This window comes from Electrophorus electricus, chromosome 23 (assembly GCF_041902795.1).
Source record: "Electrophorus electricus isolate QZ-2024a chromosome 23, ASM4190279v1, whole genome shotgun sequence".
NCBI classification, from domain to species: Eukaryota; Metazoa; Chordata; class Actinopteri; order Gymnotiformes; family Gymnotidae; genus Electrophorus; species Electrophorus electricus.
The window spans coordinates 11,575,610-11,598,762 of record NC_137519.1 but is presented as its reverse complement, the minus strand read 5'-3'; the positions used below and the strand labels follow the sequence as shown (position 1 = coordinate 11,598,762).

Below are 23,153 nucleotides of genomic sequence, written 5' to 3'. Positions count from 1 at the left end.
TAGACACACACTCGTGTGCGCGCACACACACACACACACACACACATGCACTCAGTGGTGTAGACACACCTGTGTGCACATGCACGCATAGACACATGCACATACACACACGAGGACATATACAGACCAAAATGTATTAACATGTACAACGTGTACAATATAAAATATACCATTATCAAATATATTATTGGATAATCTAGTCATGTCCAGTCATGTGTCAGGTTTGTGTTTTTTAAAAAAAAGTGTGAGGATGATGTAGTGTTATAACAGAACCCATGGACGTGCTGGCTTCATTTGATTATTTAGTCTAATTAGATTATTAAAAGAACACTATTTAATGAAGAAAGACAATAGGGTACCGTTTGTTTTTTATTTAATATATTATGGTTTTTTTTATTTAAACATTGCACATAATTCCATTTTCCATCACATCTCATATTGCTGCCTACAAAATGATAAGAAGGTAGAAAAACTCAGACGATCAATTGATGAGATCACCAAAAAGAAGAGAGAAGAAAAGAAACAGTGGAAAATAAAAGCTGAGGGTCCCAAATATAACCGAGCAGCACATAGAAAAGAAGAGGGATGAGTGGGTGCGAGCACAAACACACAACTTCAACTGTGATGCACGGTTTTCAGAAACAAAGCATCATGCATAAGAAAAGGCAAGACTGTCCTAAACGCACATGAAGAACGGTACGCCTGGATATGTCCGGCTGACCATATTATACACTCCCCGGCGCTCAGGGCACCGTGCACACCTTGGCCTGTGCCATATTCTGTGTGAGTGACCAAACTCTCGAGATGACACAACACACAATGCCATCAGCCCCGGGAGTGGTGGGCAGGGACGTCGGCGGGGGTCCTTGCGTGTGTCGGCAACCAAACGCGGCTTTTCAGCTGGAGCAGAGGCTTTTCTGCCTTGTTGTGCTTGCGAGAAGTATTGTGGTGGACTGGTCTGTTCCTACAGGCGACAATAGATGGGTTCTGAGGCATATGATATGATAGAGGCAGTAAAATGATCGGCCGGCTGAAAGAGATCTTCCCCAGTGCGCAATGCTCGGCTTGCCTCCTGTTACCATGGCAAGACAGACCAGGGAGCAGCCGAGTATTAGTATCCCATGTGGATTGCTCTGCCCCATTGGAGTGCTTCTTATCCTAATGGAAAATATCTCCTCACTAGTTATACCTTGTAGGTCTACCTAATATAGTCACACAGGTATAGGTTATAGTATTATAGTCATTATGCTACAGCGCATACAATAGAATGTAGTGCATAAATTATAACCATTTTTAGACTTTATATGTTATTATAATTTAGATGTTGGTTTTACGTTGCTTGATATAGCTTTTAATTTTCTAAGCAAGTGCTGTATATATACAGTCATTACCACTAAACACGAGGTCATTATGGTTGAGATACTGATAGTGAGTTCTATTAGTAAGACATAACTCTCTGAGTTGGTGGTATTGTGTGTTGTATCATCTATACAAACGTTTACAAGGCTGACTAGTAAAAAGTGGCGTCATCGCCATGGTTTACCTCTATTTTGTTCAAATCATTTAGCAGAAGTGACAGGCCATACATCATTTGAACATGTAAAGCTATAGCTGAACAAAACTATCAGCTGATCAAATCAGTCCAAAAATGTGAAAAGTGCTGTGTGAACAGCAATGCTTTGTTTCATCACGTAATTCTCCACTTCTTTATAGCAACCCATCGTCTTCCTCAAAAACAAGCCGACTAGTCAGCAATGGAAGAGTGTCCATGGTAACACAGACCCCTTGCAGTTCGTTGGTAATTCTTGGCTATTGACTGGATGTACAATGAGAGACATGCACATTGCATCGCGGCATAGAAAGGAGCTCGTTGCGTTGGGACGGAAACCGTCCCAGGCTGCCGGAAGGAGCCCAGAGCAACGTGCTGTGGTGACATCATTATCTTGCTAGCGTATTTATTTACATGTTTGTGCCACACGCAGGTACACAGCATGTGACGCGACACGTCGCCCGTGGCGTGGTTCTCCAGCCCCGGCCAGATCGCCATGGCAGCCAGCCGTGCAAACCCCCAGCCCCTTACTCTTTACCTCTATTCCCGGCCTTTAGCGCTAAATCCACTCCTGAGCAAACATATTCACATGCTTAGGGCATGCGTGGGTCGTACCACCCAGGAACAGGGGACTGGCGCATTTTGGATTAGGTAGATGGAAAATTCTGCGGGACCTCATTTGCTGGGGAGCCCGGCCAGCTATCAGAAACAGACAAACACAAAAGAGAATGAAAAAGAACAAGAGAGCAAGAACGTCGGGGGGGATCCTAGGTTGGTAGATCTAGCATTCACTGGCTGCTAAATAACCACTAGGGATCAGACAGTTGAAGAAACACAGAGGCTGGAGACAAGTAGATCAAGGAAACACAGGGTCTGGGAGCTGGAGATGTCTAACAGTCAAAAAAGTAGAACTTTCTGGAGTGTGACTTCTTAATAGGACACATCAAAATAAACATCATCTTATGCAGACGTTCTGTGCAGCTCACCAGGTTTATATCTCCAAAGAAAAAAGTCCCAAACATAGAGCGGATTTGAATTCAGCTTTGGTTATATAAGAGTCAAGGCTAGATTTAAAAAAATAGATAATACACCTCCAAAGTACTTTGCATACAGATGAATTGAATGCATTTTCGTGACAACAAAGCAGCTGCTTCATCCTTTTAGATATAATCTAGCACTCCAAATATTTCATTTAAGAAAACTCCACACATCCTTTCAATAACATCTCTTGACAGGCTTATCTCTATTCTGTGCAGATATCAGCAGGTGCAGTTGGAGCTGAGGGAGAGACAGAGAGAGAGAGAGACAGAGAGAGGGGGGGTGCGAGAGGATCATGAGAGAGAGGTTGAGAAAGAAATGTGGGCTTGTATGCATAAGTTCATGTCTGCATGCATGGCTGAATGTGTCAGGCAGAGTGTGTGTGTGTGTGTGTGTGTGTGTGTGTGAGAGAGAGAGAGAGAGTGTGTGTGTGTGTGTGAGAGAGAGAGAGAGTGTGTGTGTGTGTGTGTGTGTGTGAGAGAGAGAGAGTGTGTGAGAGAGAGAGAGAGAGAGTGTGTGAGAGAGAGAGAGAATTGTGGGGTGGAAGTTTTACAGGGTGTTTTGTAAATAGTCACAAGCAGCTCTGACTCTCTCCTCCATGTAGAAAACGTTTGTGAAATGAGGATGCAATTTGCAGTACTGTGTTCTCATGTCAGTGCGTGTGAGCACATCATTGTCGTGCTGTCGCTGTGTGATACTGTAATTTGCCGCCATCTCTGCGAGGGCATCATTTGCAGCATGGGGTTGTAAAAGCGTAGATTAAATTGGAGCCTAAACTGTTTGGAAGAGCTCAGTACAACAGCAATGCTGAAGCATTGTCGTTGATACGTTAGTCTTAGGCGCCCAGTGTGAGCCTCCCAGGCTTTTAGCATTCTGAGTACTCTGATGAATTAGGCTAGCAGCTTGGTTCATAATGACAGTCAGACGTGGAAATGCATTCTGCAAGCCCCCACCAATGGCTGATCCAATCATGTCAAAGGATTTTTGCTTCACGTCCACTGGCAACTGCCTGCATGCCTATATATGGACCAGACAGAAACCAAACAACACTAAGTCAAAACTCAGTTCCGGGACAGTAAGACTACTAATTCCAAGAGGTGTAACTATACAAAACTTGTCATCTTAAATTAATTTGTGATGCAACAATTTGCCATGTTGTTATAATCTACAAATATGGAATTATATTTTATTTAACCTTTTTTTTTTTTTGCCTCTTGTGACTTTATCTGTAGGCATGTAAATTGCCTCAGTCCCAAGTACTGTGTCATATCTTGTATAGTATAATACCCAAAGGTACTGTACTATGCTAAAATGTATGAAATATTAACATATTTCACTATTGTGCATTGTACTTGTAGCCAGACCCAGGTTTCACGCCCCTGGCTTATCATGCTGATTTGGTCTCTGAAGTTTAAAAGCCAGATTGTTGTGATGAGGCAAAAAGTGATGTTTGTGGTGTAGGCACATGCACAGCAGTGTAGCCAACAGCAGACTGAGGCCGCCATCTGAGCATCGGGCATGGGGCCAGAAACCCACTGCCATGTGCCGAGCCCACCCAGATCTCCAGTACACCTGCCACTACGACTGTTCATCCTCGAACCCTTTAGCTCTACACCAGCCTCCGCACTGTCTCCACTCCCAAGAAAAACCCTGTCACACCTTGCATCTCTTGTGGCTAGTTTGTAATTATATATTAACTGGCAGCTACCAATACTCTACACACTGATGTGCTAGCTCTTTGTCTGACAGCAGTGCCTGTGATACTGAGTCCAATGATGAGGGTAGTGGGGCAGTTTTGATCCTGCTTGAATGTGCTGCAAACGAAAGGCCGTAGGACACCTGCAAGCTGACACCAGGCGCCCCGCTTGCACACTCACGCCCTTCAGGCCTGCAGTTTCACTTCAGACAGAAGGAGATATAAAAACTAGACACTGCAGAGAGAGAGAGATCTAGAGAGCACAGCCTTATCTGCTTTGCAAATCTATTAGCAAGCCCACCCAACGGAAACAAGTGTCCATATTACAACCAAACATAGAATTCTCTATTATATTAAAATATTCACATCTGTTTTGTACAAGACACAGGTTCACACATAAGAAAAAAAAAAGTCCAAAAAAACCTCCAAAAAAAAAACACGCCAAGCTTTTTTTTCTTTTTCCTTGTGTTTTTCTCTCTTTTTTTAATAAGTTCTGAATCCCTCTGCGCAGAGATGTAGTGTACTGTGTCTTTAAGGCAATCATTAGGAGCAGAACATAAATAAAGTGAGTGACATCTGGCTTGATGATGGACTTCCTGTCTTACTGGTGGTGGGAGAGCCAGCACTGTCCATGCTCTCCTCCGCTGTCCAGAAGTGGTCTCTCTCAGGAGGACATCGTCAGGTCTTTGGGTTCCATCAGGCTTCTGTCCACCCTGACGCCTATTGCCACAAGTTGTTATGGCAAGTCCTTTGTATGGGAGCTCCGATCATAGACCACTCATAGTCTCTCATGGACAAGACACTGCACTGCAATGGAACACACGCAAGGGCTGCTTAGAAAAGCATTGGTTTCAAAAAGTATAAGAATGCAGGCAGTAGGACATGAAAAACTTATGAAATTTGAATTTCAAATCAATGCATTGCCAAAAGTAGTGTTTCTGATCATAAATGTTTGTAATTTTCATATGAAATTATTTGTAAAGTTCAAATATAGAAATACACTAATAAATAGAGTGTAGACTAAGGACTTCTTAGGGAATGTTAGGTGAGAACAGTGTATCTTATTCCATAAAACAGTATGCAAGCTATATGTGTTTACATCCTGGAGTAGACAATCCCCCCCAACACACACACACACACACACACACACACACACACAAACAAAACAAAGTGACAACTATCACTTTTTCCTAGCAGATCCACTCCTACTTAAAGATTCTTTGTAAATTATTCTAAGCACTCTCAAACTTTGATGTATACCTAATCACAGTAATGATATATTTGCCAGAGTAATTGGGGAGGACCTATAGGCTTATTGACAGCAGGTTGTCTGGCGTGGACTGCTGTACCAAATGCCTAACTGGACCTCACCAGTTACAGTGGACCGGCCAATAAAACTATACACAAAGAACCAGAAAGAATCACTGTCCACAGTCAGGAAATGAGGCCCAGTTCTCCGAGAGAGAGAGAGAGAGAGAGAGACAGACAGAGAGAAAGAGACAGAGAGAGAGAGATTTGCCTAATATTGAGTATCTCTGCGTAGACTCTTCTTGTATTATGTGTGAAATTCTATAAATTACAGATGAGTATGGTTTCTAAAGGAGGATTTGTGATGTTTTTTGTGATTCATTCAGTTTATGAAATACGCCAGAAGTGTGGAAGCACATAAGCACAGTAATCAAAACCTAGCATTCTAATACATCGTACAGCATTGGTCATTTCAACACATATTCAACGGCTGTCATCCAGTGTTATAACAAATTAACATCTGAAATGCAGTAGCATCAACATAACAAAAAATGTATTCAACAGAACTAAAAGGTCTGATGATTTTGAGTCCAAATACATCACCTGTTTGTACAACTGTTTATTTTATGAATGTCGTTTCGGCAAAAGTGCCAGTGGCAGACTTAGAGGAAACTCATGAGGTTGCAGTTCAATTACTTTAAACCCAAGAGGAATGAAGGTTCACGTTCAGTTCTAGCATATTGCTTATAACACAATTATACAGCAGAGCATCTCCACATTATTGCCCGCATGCTGACCGCATCCAAGTGGAAGTAATGCAGGAAAACAAACAGTAAAAATAAACAGTGGGCTGCAAGCAAACAGGCTGAAGGCCATACTGGACTTCAGATGCTTAAAAGGATAACTATTAGAGGGGAATAGAGTCCAATCGTGGCGGAATATAATGAGTCACCTTGCTCCATAACAGCTTCACTGCAAACAGCCTTTCCACGCCCGGAAAATAAAACATCCTTCGCTCAAACAGCGGCTCTCTCCCTCCTTTACCTATCCTTCCATTCTCTCACTCCTTCCCTCGCTCTTTCTTCCTGTTCCTCGCTCGCCAGTAGTGCTCTCGTGCCATTTCCCCTCTGCCCCTCACCCTAGACGATATTTTTCATATTTTCCTGGCACAGTGTAAGTCAAAACGTGACTCAGTAAGGAATTCTGCAGTAATTGCAGCCAATTTTTGTTTTCCAGGCTGTCTGATTCTGGGGCTAATTTTAGCTGGCCAGCGCTCAGGGCCTGTGCAGTGAGCCGGAGACATCGCTGCGGATTTCAGCAGAGGCAGGCAGTGCAGGCAGTCTCTTGAGCAAATCTCCGTTCACCTCACAGCAAAAATCCCACACGATTAGTTGGTGGCTGATAGATTTGTAAATAGATGAGAGAAACAATCATGGAAAGTGAGACAGAGGGGCACTGTACACGGGAGACGGGCTGTTTGGCAGAAGTTGAGCATGAGAGGGAGAGAAGAAAGAAAGATATCTGAAATTGCTTTTGTTTTAAAAAGAGTACAGTGATTTAGTACAGTACAATAGAAAGTTACAGATACTGTAACTGGCCTAAGAGGTTTGATCATGAAATGGAAAAGTCTATACATTTTTAAGTATACGAGGGCTCAGGATTAAGGCAAACTAAAGCACCTTTACATTTTTTACCTTTAGACATATCCGTGAGAAAAACGTGAGAAAAATCCGTGAGAAAAACATGTGCAAACCCACTGGAATTATCTGGATTTCTGCATGAATGACTGAAGATGAGATGTAATCTTCATCTAACTCATAATAAAGCGTTGTTGTTTAACAAACATGCCCACAATTTTACACTGCTTTATCTTTATGGAGCAAATTCTTTAAACAATAAAGATTATTAATGGAAGTAGTATGGAAACTTATATTTAGTAAACACTGCTTTCCAATGCAGTGTTTCTGTGAGGAGGTGTTTTGGCCCGTTGCTCTATACAAAACTGCTTCAGTTCATGTATATTTTTGGGATCTCTCACTTGAATGGCCTGCTTCAGATCACTCTACACTCCCCCAGGGGGATTGAGGTCAGGACCTGGCTGTTCCAGAATGCAGAATTTCTTTTGTTTGAGTCATTCTTGCAGATTTACGCCTGCATTTTAGATCACACATGCTCTGACAGTGTAAGTCTCATCAACTGTAAGCTCCAGGGCATCAAATGAGCCCCAAACCTATGTCCTCCTTACACTATACTTCACAACTGAGGTGAGGTTTGAGTGTTTTTTCTGTAGTACTGCAGAACCTTAGGACTGCAATTATGTTTTTTGTTTGCTTGTTTGTTTAAGAGCACCATTTTCTCTGGATTAACCTCACATAGACACCATCCTTGTTAGTGTTCTTTTTATGGTAGATGTTAAGCTTAAATGATGTCTGCAAATGTGAAGATGTCACTCAATGCATCTTTGCCACTTGTTTGCACTGATCCACTGATCTTTGGGGCTGCTCACACCTAGAGGGAAGCCACTGTGCTGAATCTTTTCCATTTGTAATATTTGTATGAGTGTAGACTGACAAAGGCCCAAGTCTTCAGAAATCATTATGCACCAGTTTACAGTGTAATAAGCAAATCTTCTCTGTTGATTGGACCGTACTGCACTTGAACGGAACTCAAGAGATAGTCCAACTATGGCAAGAGATAGTCCAGCCCACACCTTAATTGATCAGAATCACAATGCCCCTAGATCAGGGTTTGAGTCTGCTCCTTAGGCTTTTCCTCTCTGCCAGCACTGCATACACATTCAGTGGGTAATTAAGACTTGCAGAGCTGCAGAGCTGCAGAGCTCTGGAATACTTGGGCAAAATGTATTGGGAATTAGAAAGAACAAAAGCCTGGTCTGACTGGGGGTCACAGTTGTAAATACTCTGAAACAATAAACTGTGGATTGGCACAGTAGATTACTTACTAAACAAGAATTTACTCTACAAATACTTTTATATCACAGTGCTTTCATATTCTAAAATACTGCAAAACATAAAATGTTTATTACTACTCTTTTGCAACAAAATTTACAGCATTTGAAAAAGTCAATCCAAATCAATCCATACAAATAATATCCACATGTAGTTTTTTTTGTTTGTTTGTTTGCCATTTACAGCTTACATTGAATATTTACAGCAATACTTCTATCTATACTCAGACAAGGCCATTCCAAAATGTCTGCTGCAAATTTCCACATCATTTATCATTGTTGATCTAGTCTGAATTTTCAGTGATGCATCCTTCACAGAGATGCCCGAGTACCCTCACAACTGCCATCATCTCTCTCTCTCTCTCTCTCTCTCTCTCTCTCTCTCTCTCTCTCTCTCTCTCTCTCTCTCTCTCTCTCTCTCACATACACACACACACACACACATTCTCTATCGCTAGGCCTTATGGAGTATGTGGCGGAGAGTTTTGACAGAATCCTCAGAATCTTCATTCCAAACAGGTATGGAGGAGAGGTCTATTAATGCCCCAGACTCTCATTTCAGTGAACTCCCCACAGACCTAAGCCTGTTTTCCCAGGCAGAGGACACAACACAAAGTAATGATGCCCTCCTCTGCCTCGATAGCATGATGCAAACACATCTGGGTGAAGAGCATCTCTACCAGCTGGCACTTACTGTACTGAGTTCATGGGCAGAGAGGGTTATAGGAGAGTACGTAATCGATTACAAATGCAAGCAGTGGGGCACCAGAAGTGTCCAAGAGGCAATGAAGACCATGGCTTGAACTGCCATGCGCTGCAACAGTTATTGATGTCTTGCCAAACACCCTCTCATTGTCTCTGTTGAGACCTGTGCCTTTAATAGTCGCCAGTGGCAATTATAAATAATACTTGCTGTAGCAGTTATCTGAAACCAGGAGGTGATATATCATAATGAGGACATGACCAGCCCTCAGCCAACGATGGCAACATTAAAAAATCTGATGCTAACAGCGATATCATAGGAGCAATTTCACTAATTTTCTGTAACACAACAAGAGTGCCTATGTCAATTTTATTGATATGAGACAGTTGGTGCAACATCTTTCCCCAGTGTGTTTGAAGTTTAGGAGCCTAGTTACACCATGATGGTTCTACACTGCAGATGATTTTAAGATGTTCAACTACCATTTAGCCAACTGCAACTAGCATCAAACTTACCCATCACATTAAATATGAATTATTACATTAACCATTCCATATCCAAAGCCCTTACCCAAACTTTGACCCTAACCCTATAACTAACCCAAAGCCTATAAATATAAATGATGAACATATTTGTCAGTTCAGTTTGATTAGATTAGTTTGTTAATAGTGTGAGTCTCCACAGACCTAAATTTGGACCTCTTAGCTAACTTATTTTTGAATTGAGCAGGGTGCTATACTTTTAGATGTAGAAATAATAAATTGTACCTTACCCATTGCATTAAGCATTACAATCAATGCTGAACTGCAAAAAATAACTGCACTGCAATTGCTTATGCTCCAAAGCATGGATTTCAGCAAGACATAAATGTGATCATTTACCGGACATTCTCCCCTCCTGACAGCTATCACAGACTAACCCTATTTCAGGCAAACAGCGAATGTGCTCTAGTGCCAAGAGTTTTGGAGAAAGCATTTCAAAGTGCATGTGCACTTTCACAAGATGATAAACTGCACTTTCAGCCAGTGCTTAAAACAGAATCCTTAGGCATGTTCTTATGGCAGTAAAATAGCCCAAAGTTCAGCATTTAAAAAGGGGAAATCTGCCAAATTTTGTTATATTGTGTATTACGATTAAATGTGCCCCATGAATACAATAAACACCATCGTATTTGGATTATAAGAAAGCTTAGGGATGAAGGGTGGCTATTTCAGGCTATTTCATGTTTACTTACCAGGGCTGTCCCTGGATGCCATCAGTGACTTGCCACTATAAAGAATGATGTCAGACCAATCTGCTTTTTCAGACAGCAGAGTATGAGAGTTCTAGCAATTGCCTAGTTTCAAAAAGCTGCATGTGTATGAGGGGGCACAGGCGGTACCTTGATAGCATGGCTGTAGTCTTTTCTGAGGTTGGCAACAGTGATATTACAGCAGCTAGGAACAGTACAGAAGTAAGACCAGTTTTCTCTCACTCATCTAGACTCTTAAGTGAAAACAGTCCAGAGGAGGAGAGTCCACCAGGGGTTCCCCAGCCTCTGCAGCAAAGCTCTAGTCAAGCTTGGGTGATGCACAACACTGCCAAGCCCCTAGCATGAGAAAGGAATGTACAGGTGGGAGACTAAAAAGGACCAAATAAGGATCAGTCTCCACTTCAGTTATTGTTGTTGAAAACTAAAGAAGGAGTCTTTTTAACTACAAGATTAAATCACTTTTTTTAAGCCAATTATAAGAGTGGCTGATAAGTGCTGTAATTGAAATATATGTCAACACAGCAAAAATGTCTTTTTAGTGAGCATTCCTTCTGGTACACTATTACTTACTACTGGTGCACATACAGTGTGTGTAATTATGAAAGCCACAGTACAGATGAAACTTGCTTTTAGAAACTGACTAATCAAATAATTGATGATTATTCCAAATTTTTGTAAAACTTTCCTTTGACCTGTCTATAATTACAGCCTGTGTCAATATTCACTTAATGCCTACAAGATAGATCGATGCAAGAGATCAGTCCTACTTGATCTATGCACAATTTCTTTTCTGCACGACAGCATTAAGTCTGCTGAATTCCCGTGATCCAGAGCCCCAAGCAATATCCCCTAATCAAACTCGTCTTAAATACCAGCTCGTCTGAAACGGGGTCCCAGCCAACCTGCTGAAGATTTAGCCAAATGTCAATATGTGATTGGTAATAGCGGCGGGCCAGTTGGGGAGCCAAAGTGGAGCAGCAAGAGTGTGAGTCGCGGCCGATGCTTCCCTTCGCCGTGGCGGAGATTTATGGAGCGTGTTTGGCCTCATCAATCAAGCCGGCACATCTGCTACGCGGCTGATCGGAGCAGTCATTCCCTACCCATTCCCGTCTCTCTCTCAGCGTAGCTTTTTTTTGCTTCTCCTGACCTTCATCCCGATCGGAGAGGAGCAGCGCTAATGCGCCAGACGGGCCGCAGCTAATGTCATTTACGCCCTGCTGAACAGCCATGAGAAACTTCGCAGGAAAAAGAAACAGGCAGAATATTACAGTTAGAATAGCCATAATTATAACATTCCTGCATGTAATACTGCATTAAAGGTTTAACATAAAGCATACAGCAGTAAGATACAGGAATATTAAATTGGGAGGATCTAGTACAACTGAGCTTCAAAGTGGTAGATACTTGTTGGCTGTTGTCAAGCAGACAACCTCCATATTGTAGCTAACATTCAGCTTAATGCATTACACAGTATATTTATTGAGGAAGCCAGATTCTGCCAGAGGACAAAAGAATGTCATTCTGAGTAAATAGAGGAAAAAAAATGAATAGTAGTTTTATAAATTCCATATCACTGACCTAACATACAGGATTAGATACCTTAAGGCCAGGACTATAGTAAGCCAGTTCCATTAAGAAGGGATAGTGAGTTTACATTTACCTTTACGTGTACAGCATTTTTAATTAATTTATTACAACACAAAGTTATGTTAGAAAGCGTACACAGTTATATTATAAAGAAGTAAAGCATCGCTTAGTATGTCTACCATGTATAAGATCCATAGATATGGTGCACATACATTCAGTATGTAAACTATCACTGATCAAGTGAGGGTTAAAGTCACACAAACATCAGACAAAATCATCTCCTACGGGATGACAATCTAGTGCATCATGACCTGAATCCAATAACCAAAGAGGGGGAGGTTGGGGGGGCGGGCTCTTCCAGTTCAATGTTAAGTCTATTAAATGCCTTGCCAGAACAGTAGCATCTGCTGTAGTGTCAGATTGGGCTTACAGCAGTACTGGTTTGTTGCAGCATTAACAAAAACAGCCCATTTAAAAGCAGTGAGTTCACTGAGTAAACCAAGAATGTTGCAGGGGCATGAACAAACTATTAATAACAGGATCAACAAGGCATGTTTGCGTCACACAAAATGACAATGTCCCAGAATGTCCTGCGGGAACTACTACTCTGGCATTAGGTTAAAGTTCAGCACGCAAGTTTCAAACCAGAACAAGTTATGTGTTTTCTTACAGTCGCTGTGTTGCTGGAAATTACACTTTAATGTGTATCTGCACACAAACTAAATTCAGTTTCTGTATCATTCCAAAATACCCTAAGCACCAGTAGATGTCACTGAATCTGTGGTTTATCTTGACTCTAATGTGCAGGTTCACATTAGGCTTTAGGGGAGTTTAGGCTGTGAGGATAAACCTCGAGGTTTAATGTTGGTGCTGGCCCAAGCTTGGCATCCTGGAGTGAACAAGGTGAGCCTCACTGAGTGAATTCAATCATTGAGTCACCTAAAACAATTTTGTTTAATTTCATTAAAAGCTAACATTATGGTCCAAGGTGCTAAACCAGAACTAAGCTAATGAAAATACAATAGTTTAAATTTAAATAAATACAGAGTACAAACTGAATTAGGCTATGCCTGACAGAAATTGAAGAAGAACCCAGTCCAGGGTTTTATCCCATAATTCATCTGAAGAAATTATATTCAAATCTCCTCCCTAACTTTCCTTTAATATTGTGAGTGATGGGCAATTCATCTGTGATATAATGGAGAGAAAAGGCACATTTTTAACATGACATCTCAAGGCTCTTAGCAACAGACTGATTTGTTGCTTAGTATATACAGGCCCTGGGGCTCAATTGTTCCAAACATAGGCTATAAAATCCTGAACAGAACTAGGCACATATCAGGTTGCTGCAGAAGATATAACACAATATGACAGGAGAATGCTGTTTACTTCAGTAGCTACAAATCTCACTGCTGATAGTTTAAGCAGGTGTATTCCTCAGTGTCCAGAGGAAGCTACAAAGTGGGAAAGGACATATTTTAATTGACATTTTCTTTGTTAGACCGTGGAACTGTGTCGATTGTGTTGCATCATTTCGTCTGATCTCTGGTTCTTCAGGTCCTGACTGCTATCAGCTACCCCCTACCACATTTTCAGACTGCTGCAAAATTAACCTGTTGGGTATAGTTTGAACCTTCACAACTTACTCATCTATGCAATGAAGTCTTTAATATGGGGTTTTTTTCTAAACTCATTTCTCAAAATCTCATTTCAGGGTATCTGAAAAAGAGACACTGCTAACCAGGAATGTGATAAAATAACTGAACAGTATGTGGGACCAAAGCACTATTCAGAATATGAAGCACTCACAGTTTAGCTTAGCAGACACTCAGAGATGAGCAGAGGTTTGACCTTCAATGATGCAAGACCTGTGATAATTGCTTGCAAAGCTTCTCCATCGCTACTGAAAACAAGGCATGGGAAAGAAAAGACAGCAGAGCACATCATGTAAATCTATATTGTTGCCATGAGAAAAATGTTTCTTAAGGCATAACCCATACCATATTACAGTCATAGTCTTTTGAGAACCAGGGCACAGTGAAGCCATGCTCCAAAATCTCCTTGTATGAGACAAGGATGTAGTAGTCATCATACATTCTCTTTGCATTGCATGAACATCAAAAGACTGTTTACCCCTGAGGACAAAACCCCCACTTAGCAGTGCAGAGATGTATCCTGCGTAGTTTGAATCTCAGCTGTGTAATGTGCCACCGACTGCAGGACGCTGCACTATCACTGAGACAGATGATGGTGTCCTTCAATATGGACGTTGGAATGGTAATGTGGTAGGTTTCGAGCAAATGCCACTCTCCTCCGAGTATGCCTGCCACTACCGTGGTGAAGGTGAGAGCAGTGGCCTTGAGTCGAGGCTTATCGCTGACTGACATCTCAGTCTCGCTGCAGCCCAGCGTGTACAGAGGACGAGCTCTGTGCGCTGCCTCATGTGTACCCTGCTCTTAGCCATGGTGTGACAGCCACAGCCTTTGATATTCGTTCACAAAGTGAATTTAAAAGCCATTGATTTTCTCACACTTCCAAAGCAGCCAATGATTCAACTGTCAGAGGCTCAGCTACATATACGTCAGGCTTAAAATCCTTACTCTGCCCACACCAACCACACATGCGTACACAAACACACAAGCTGGCGCGCATGCACACACACACACACACACACACACCAATAATTCTTTACCTGACACTCTCTGGCACTATCTGTGGTGAATGTAGTTAGTTCTGTAATTTGTTTAGTAACCTTGATGCATTTAATGTTGAATTGTTCAACAGGTGACTCGCAGACCCTAAGCTATATAATAACTTATATTAGCTGTCATGCTCATAAAATAACAATAATAAAATAAAGCTGTGCTCCTACACCTAGTGACAGCATCCACTGTGCATGCGTGGAGCAAACAAAAAAAGAAAGTTCTGAAATGTTAACCTCTAAAGGGAAAGCCGGATGTGCGTGCTCCATTATCAACAGGTTTTGATCAAATGTTTCATACTAAAGACATTGTATCATAGCTTCCTTCCTTGCATTCCTCTCCTTCTGCAAACAATTCTGCGCTGGTTTCCATATCACACTGCAAACTGCATTTTACTGTGTTCATAGTCGCAAAGCGAGCTATGCTTGAGGCACAGTGTACTACACTGTCTAGTACTGGCCATGAAAGGACTTGCTCCTAATATGAAGCAGAAAGTGGAGCAACAAAGCATGGAGAAAGACCATTAATAGCTAGTTAGAATCTGTAATTGCAAGCACTGTCTTCACATATCATAATAATATCAATAAAAAAAAACACAACCAAGACATTACATTTCATAATGCCAAAGTGAAGTGGCCACAGCTCCACAAAGTCTGCTACAGACATGGGCGTTGCACAGGCGATGCACTTGCCTCTTGTGATCAGTCTACAGCAGGTCCCCATCCCGGCCATTTTTCCACCTTCACCCGAATGTAATCCAAGCTATGGCCTGCCAGGTGGTAGATGAAAGACATGCAGCCAACAAAGGGGAGGAAACGGCTGAAGAGCAACACTGGCCACAGTGCAGCTAACAGAAGCAAAGGCATTACATGAGAAAGAGCTAAATCTAGAAGCCCAATCCCACACACACACACACACACACACACAATATATATATATATATATATATATATATATATATATATATATATATATATATATATGAGAATCAAAACTGGATCATTTTACGGTAATAGCATTAATTCATTAATTCTGAGTTGAACAGTAAGGTATTTGTTCTTATGTAAAATTAAAAACTAATGGTTTAGATTTCCCATATTAAAAATACAGGCGACACAGTAGGAACTCAATACAACAAAAGTCACTGTACCTTTCATTACTAAGGTTTTTCATTACAAAATTCAGTACACCAGGTTCAAATCTTTTTTTTTTGTTCAATAGTTCTGGAGAGATGTTCTGCCATTCATCAGAGACAATTTTTCTCAGCTGCTCTTTGGTGGAGAGGTGGTCTTGCCCTACCTTTCATTTTAAAATACCCCAAAGGGGTTATATTAGATTCAAGTCAGGTGGCATACTGAGGCAGGTGATAGGTTTCAATTTTTTGTTCTTTAGAAACTCTTGGATTTTGGCAGTGAGTTTTGGATTATTATCTTCTGGAATATTCCTCTTCTGTCAAGCTTCTGGTGCCTGGGATTCATCTGGTCAGCCAGTATTTTGGTATATCCACAGGCATTCATGGTACCATCTATAAATGTCATCTCCCCAACACCTTTTACACTCATGCAGACCCATATCATCACACTCCTCCCCTCATGTCAAGATTGTGCATTCACTGTGGTAGTCCTGGCCATGTTTATGCCAAACATGCTGTAGTCCATCCAAGCCAAACAAATTTATCTTGGATTCATCTCACCAAAGAATGTGCTCCCAATACTCATCAGGCTTCTTACCATGTTCATGTTTCATGCAAAGTTTAATCTTGCAGTTTTGTGCCAAAGAGCAAGCAAGTTTTTTTTTTCTTGGATGCCGTCCACAGAGACTGACTTTATGCAATGTCCTTCACATTTTCTGAACTGTCACAGAAACTCTGACTTTCATTGATTTAATTGATTTTCATCTGTGCCCCTCTGTTTTTCAGACCTAGACTCTGCAAGTAGCACACTGTCTGTGGCGTCATTTTAAGGGCACAGCCTCTACAGTTTCAGTTTGTGGTACTACAGCTTGTTATACCTCCTGATTACCGCTGCAACTGTCTTTCAACTGATTGCTAATTAGTGAGAGATCTTCCTGAATCCTTTTCTATCTTTGTGAAGATTCAAAATCAGATTTTTCAACACCTCTGGCAATTATTTACCATGTGGAGCCATGATACAGACATGCACATAGAAACAGCCCACAGCTCCAAAATTGAGAAAGCTCTGCTGTTTAAGCAATTAGTCTAATTGGAAAACACAGATGTACTCAGTTTTCTTTCAGTGATCACAGGTTTTCTAACTTGGATGTCAATGATCAAAGGTATATTCACTTATGTTGCATTGGAGTTTCTACCTCAGGGCCTGTATTTTCAATAGTCTTTCTAAAATATTTATCTTTGTGCATAAGAGAAAGAATATTTGTCAACTTTGTTAAGAGGTGATACAGTTTTGAATAATTTGACATTTAAGTGAGGGTGTACTCATACGTTGTAACTTGTGTGTGTGTGTATGTATGTAAATATATGTATATATAATATATGTATATATTCAGTGCTTCTGAATTTGCAGGAGGAGGGACCAGTTTATATATATATATATATATATATATATATATATATATATATATATATATATATATGTATATATATATATATATATATATATATATCTATATCTATATCTATATCTATATATATATATATATATATATATAAACCAGTCCCTCCTCCTGCAAATTCAGAAGCACTTTGCTCCCTATATATATATATATATAGAGAGAGAGAGAGAGAGAGAGATAGATAGATATGTATATATATATATATATATATATATATATATTGGGAGCAAAGTGCTTCTGAATTTGCAGGAGGAGGGACCGGTTTATATATATGTATGTATGTATGTGTGTGTGTGTGTGTGTGTGTGTGTGTGTGTGTGTGTGTGTGTGTGTGTGTGTGTGTGTGTGTGTATGTATGCTAATAATTTCTCTTTAACAGGTATTAATATAAAAATCTAGTGCTTCAAATATATTGTGTGAGACAATGAAGTACACAGACACACACCCACACATCTGCAGTTAGCAGTGCAAAGGGTCAGAGCAATGCTTAGCATTATTTAATCCACAAGGAGAGACTTGTCCAAATCCATGTGCCATGGGTGGAGGGGAGCAGAAGGCCAACGGAGCTTCACTCAAGAGGTGAGCCACTGCGCAGAGCTTAAGTGCTCCCCATGTAGCATATAGCAAAGCCTCTGGGACTGGAACGTGGAATTCACAAGCTGCCTCGGGGCGAACACTGCCCTGCAATGAATATGTAAACCCCTGGAGCAACAATGCACACGTGCTTAACTGGGAGACAGAGTTATAGCAGAGAGAGAAACAGATAAAGATTACTGTTATTCTCTCTGTCTGTGTTTGGATAAAAGTGTGTCCCCGGTAACATTAACACATCATTTCCAAATAGGGAGCAACTGTAAGAGCAAAAATTGCTCTAAATATGTAAGGCTAAACTCTGTTTTTCTGTCATCCATAACCTTACTCTTAACACTTCGTTCTTTGCTCTTTCACTTTCTTTTTTTTCTTTCTCCCTCTTGGTCTGACACACACAAGCCTTCGAAGCATACTTGGAGAATAGCTAAAAACAAGTATAGTTTATCAGATATTTCAGCTCAGGGTTTCCATGGCAACCGTAACATTTATCACAAACACTTGTGTTCTCTCTCCCAGCTGATGATGCATGCCGCAGGCCAGAAACAGAGAGAAAGTGAGTGAGTGAGTGAGTGAGTGAGTGAGTGAGAGTGAGAGAGAGAGAGAGAGAGAGAGAGAGAGAGAGAGAGAGAGAGAGAGAGAGAGAGAGAGAGAGAGTCTAACTTTATCCCTGTCCCTGGAACGAGAATAGAGGGGAGATTGATCAGCTTCCTGCATTCCTTTAGGTCTGTCTGACTATAAGAGAGAGAGAGAGAAAGTGGGAGGGAGAGAGAGAACCTGATGAGGTTTTAAATAATTTCGCACTTGTTATTTGCTAGCTGGTAGAAACAATATATTATGAAAATGTGCATTTTTGGACTGTTTGGACTGAAGCAGCTGCAGCCAGCAGGAAAGTGTTCCTTTTTATTGTTCACGTAGCTATAAATGTCGGTGGGGGAGGTCATTTTTTTTGCCTCTGACCTGTTCATACTATTCAGAGTCTAGAGAATAGCTATTATCCATCTAAGAAATCAATTAAATCATGACAGCCATCTCAGAGTACAGTATTTATATTCTCAGGTGGCTGGTATTGGTCAGTATACATATATGGCAGCTCCAGTAAATCAAAGCATAAATGAGCTCACAGCAGCCCCTGGCATATCAGTGCTGAAATAAAATAATATTTTCAGTATTCAACTTCAAATCTGCACCAAAGGGAGGCCCAAAGAACTGCACATCTGACAACAGGTTATCATGATAACAAGTGACACACATAAATATGACAGAACATGAGATTAAGGCTTTTGTTGTGCCAGAAGGTTGGTGTTGAGGACTGGGGGGTGGGGCTTCCAGGGAGCCACACCCCTGTCCCATGTCCCTTGTCCCAGCAGATAGACAGGAAGTGAAGGTTATTTCCAACCATCTAAATGTACAGCATCCCATCCCACTCTCTGGGGGCAGTAAGGAGGGCCAATTACACCCACCGAATGTAAACATTTTTGAGGAGGAGAATTGTCCCTGTAAATAAAGTCATCTCTTTATAAAAGATAAAGATGTCTCTGCTCACGAGGGAGAGAGAAGGAGACGTCTGAGTGAGCTTGCCGGTCCCAGGCTGTGAGGCTTTCACATGAGTGGAGCTTTGCAGAGCTCTTTCTTCCTCACTTCACTCCCTCTCTCACAGTGCCATTAATTAGCCATGTTTGGTAGACTTTGGATAATAGGGGACATGTAAATGCATGTCGTCCCTCATTAAGAAAATTTGTGCCATGGAGCTGTATGTGCAGCAACATGCAGGCTTTAGAGCTCAGCAGTTTGTGTGTGTGTGCGCGTGTGTGTGTGTGCGTGTGTGTGTGCGTGTGCGTGCGCGTGCAAATGTGTTTTTGTACTCATGAGCTTTGAGGCTGCCTAGGAGGCTCAGATGCGAAGCGATGTCATCACAACTATCCCTAGACATCACAATCTCCTATTGTTAAAGAAAAGGACAGCATGAGACAGAGGAGAGCACTGTTGCCCAGTTACACCAAATCAAGTGTTTCCATATGACACCTGTCACACTACACTGTATATATTGCTGGTTCAAAGTATGTTTAGGGAGAAGTCTTCCATGTATGGTTGGTCTGGGGACGTACATATCCTGAAACATCCCTTATGCAAATCTGAGGGCCAGATTGGTATTTGACAGAAGCCTGATAACTAGCAATTTTCTGAATGAATCTACGCCAGTCCGGGGACATCAATCATTTTCAGGGAAACAGTCAAAAAACTGTTTTATATCCACTCCATTTCCAGTTCAATTTAATAAGCATGTGCTCCAGGCTGAGCTTTCTGCGGTGCGCTTTGCCAGTGAGCCGAAACCGACACGAGCAAGAAGCATCTCAAAAACAAACACCAGCTGGCCATTTTGCCATGATATTTTACTGTACCGCACTGTGTAACACATTTTTAAAGTACAGCTGCAGGTCAGTCGCTGGAGGCTGACATGAGCGGGAAAGCAAAATGCGTCTCAGCACGTGCGACCTGTTCTGCATGAGAAGATGGACAGGGAAGCACTGCAGCCCGAGGTGGTGTTATGCACACAGCCAGAAAAGCCAGGCAGGATATGCCGAGCACCAGGAGGGCCGTAGGGGCTGGAGTTGAGGGGTGCCTCTTCGGAGGTGGCTGAGATTAGGGCCCTCATCACAGGGTTCAGGGCCGCCTGCACCCCGTGACGCTTCCTCTGCTTGTGTGCATTAGGCATCCGCAGCAAGTGACATGAAGTAACAAGATGGGATTACTCAGCAGCACGCACACCCTGACCTCCTCAGCCCTGGAGTGCAGGCACGTTAGAAGGCCCTGGAGGAACTTGGTGTGTGTGTGTGTGTGTCTGAGAGAGAGCGAGACCATACTGACGTGAAGGACACACACAGATGAATACATTCAGATGTAAGCTATGACATCTAGTACATGGTCACAGTGCCGAAAGGGAAAATGAACTTTTTCGAAGATGAATAGAAGACCCAGACAGATTTTTCTCCTGCCATTGATATGAGAATTGAATTTTGAGGGAAATTTAATTTGGCTCAAAACCATGAAAAGATTATTACATATTACTTTGTTACATTATTACAGATTACTTTGCTTAGTATATAGTGTAAAAGAGCAAAAACAGTGTAATATTATTAATGCTATACTATGTTGGCCACTCAGCTCATCGGTGTTTAACCTCATAAGACTTAAAATGTTTAGTGTGTAACAGGGCAAGGAAAATGGTAAGATATAGCATCTAATCCATCTCCTAAGTAATGGCCCTGCAATATGAAATACTGCCTCTCTTACTTGTAATAGTTCAGAAGAATACTGGGATTTAAATGATAATTGTGTTTGGTCTTTGCGACTGTCATGATGAATCAAAACCTGCCACCCATTCTTTTGTGACTCTTAACAGCAGACTGATTTATAAGCTCTCCTTAGGGTAGTGAGGACTGTGCAGAAGTTCTCCTGTATAATGGCTATAACTGTACACCAGGAAAATATGACTTTGTAAACTTTGCCAACTTGGCTGGAGCCTGAAAGAACCTACTGTAAAGACTTCTAAATCAGTCAGAGAAATATGTCTCTCCCTAAACCTTGTCATTTACAGCCTATTTACACCAAAAAAAGACTCCTGGTCTTTGTCCAAACCAAATGAACTGAAAAGTTCTCAGCTGCACCAACCACATGGAAAAGGGTCAGGTTGCAGTGCCAGAGGTTTTCTATGGCACACCCCTTTACCGTATCTTATCCCACACAGACTTTGCTATGGCACACCCCTTTACCGTAGCTCATCCCACAGAGACTTTGCTACGGCACACCCCTTTACCATAGCTCATCTCACACAGACTTTGCTACGGCACACCCCTTTACCATAGCTCATCCCACACAGACTTTGCTACGGCACACCCCTTTAACGTAGCTCATCCCACAGAGACTTTGCTACGGCACACCCCTTTACCATAGCTCATCCCACACAGACTTTGCTACGGCACACCCCTTTACCGTAGCTCATCCCACACAGACTTTGCTACGGCACACCCCTTTACCATAGCTCATCTTGCTACGGCACACCCCTTTACCATAGCTCATCTCACACAGACTTTGCTACGGCACACCCCTTTACCATAGCTCATCCCACACAGACTTTGCTACGGCACACCCCTTTACCGTAGCTCATCCCACACAGACTTTGCTACGGCACACCCCTTTAACGTAGCTCATCCCACAGAGACTTTGCTACCGCACACCCCTTTACCATAGCTCATCCCACACAGACTTTGCTACGGCACACCCCTTTAACGTAGCTCATCCCACAGAGACTTTGCTACGGCACACCCCTTTACCGTAGCTCATCCCACAGAGACTTTGCTATGGCACACCCCTTTACCGTAGCTCATCCCACACAGACTTTGCTACGGCACACCCCTTTACCATAGCTCATCTTGCTACGGCACACCCCTTTACCATAGCTCATCCCACACAGACTTTGCTACGGCACACCCCTTTAACGTAGCTCATCCCACAGAGACTTTGCTACCGCACACCCCTTTACCATAGCTCATCCCACACAGACTTTGCTACGGCACACCCCTTTAACGTAGCTCATCCCACAGAGACTTTGCTACGGCACACCCCTTTACCGTAGCTCATCCCACAGAGACTTTGCTATGGCACACCCCTTTACCGTAGCTCATCCCACAGAGACTTTGCTATGGCACACCCCTTTACCGTAGCTCATCCCACACAGACTTTGCTACGGCACACCCCTTTATCATGGCCTGCCCCTGCAGACTCGGTCCACCCCTTATCTACGTTACAGATGGAAAACACTGGATCATGTAGGAACTCTACTCATGTGATATATACTGTGGATACTGTTCCATAAATTGCAAGACACAAAAAGGATTTTGATTGTGATTGTTAAATATTGATTGTTCAGTGTGTCAAGTTTATTAAAATATCAGTTGTATATGTAATGGTTGACTATAACAGTGACATTTAATTACACTTGCTTAATTACTGAAACAATCTGAATATTTAAACTTCAGTTACAGTTTAAAGCTAAAAGCTTTTGATTTGTACCTGTACTTGTTATTTTTATTGTACTATAATGGACAATGATACAGATTACTTCAATAATAGCCAGGCTATTATAGTAATTATATTATAGCTATATAAAATACTATTGCTGTTTAATACATTGTTATTTTACACACAATCCACATTTAACTAAAGCTAC

At 41.7% G+C, this 23,153-nt stretch overlaps 1 protein-coding gene across 1 annotated transcript in view; it reads right to left on the bottom strand.

The window, feature by feature from the left end:
• Positions 1 to 368: 368 nt before the first annotated feature.
• Positions 369 to 23,153, bottom strand: part of kcna4 (potassium voltage-gated channel, shaker-related subfamily, member 4) — a 31,546-nt gene continuing 8,761 nt past the window's right edge. Inside the window, exon 3 of the mRNA XM_027017667.3 lies at positions 369 to 5,090. The gene's annotated coding sequence lies outside the window, so the exon portion shown is untranslated. The remainder of the gene's footprint in view (positions 5,091 to 23,153) is intronic.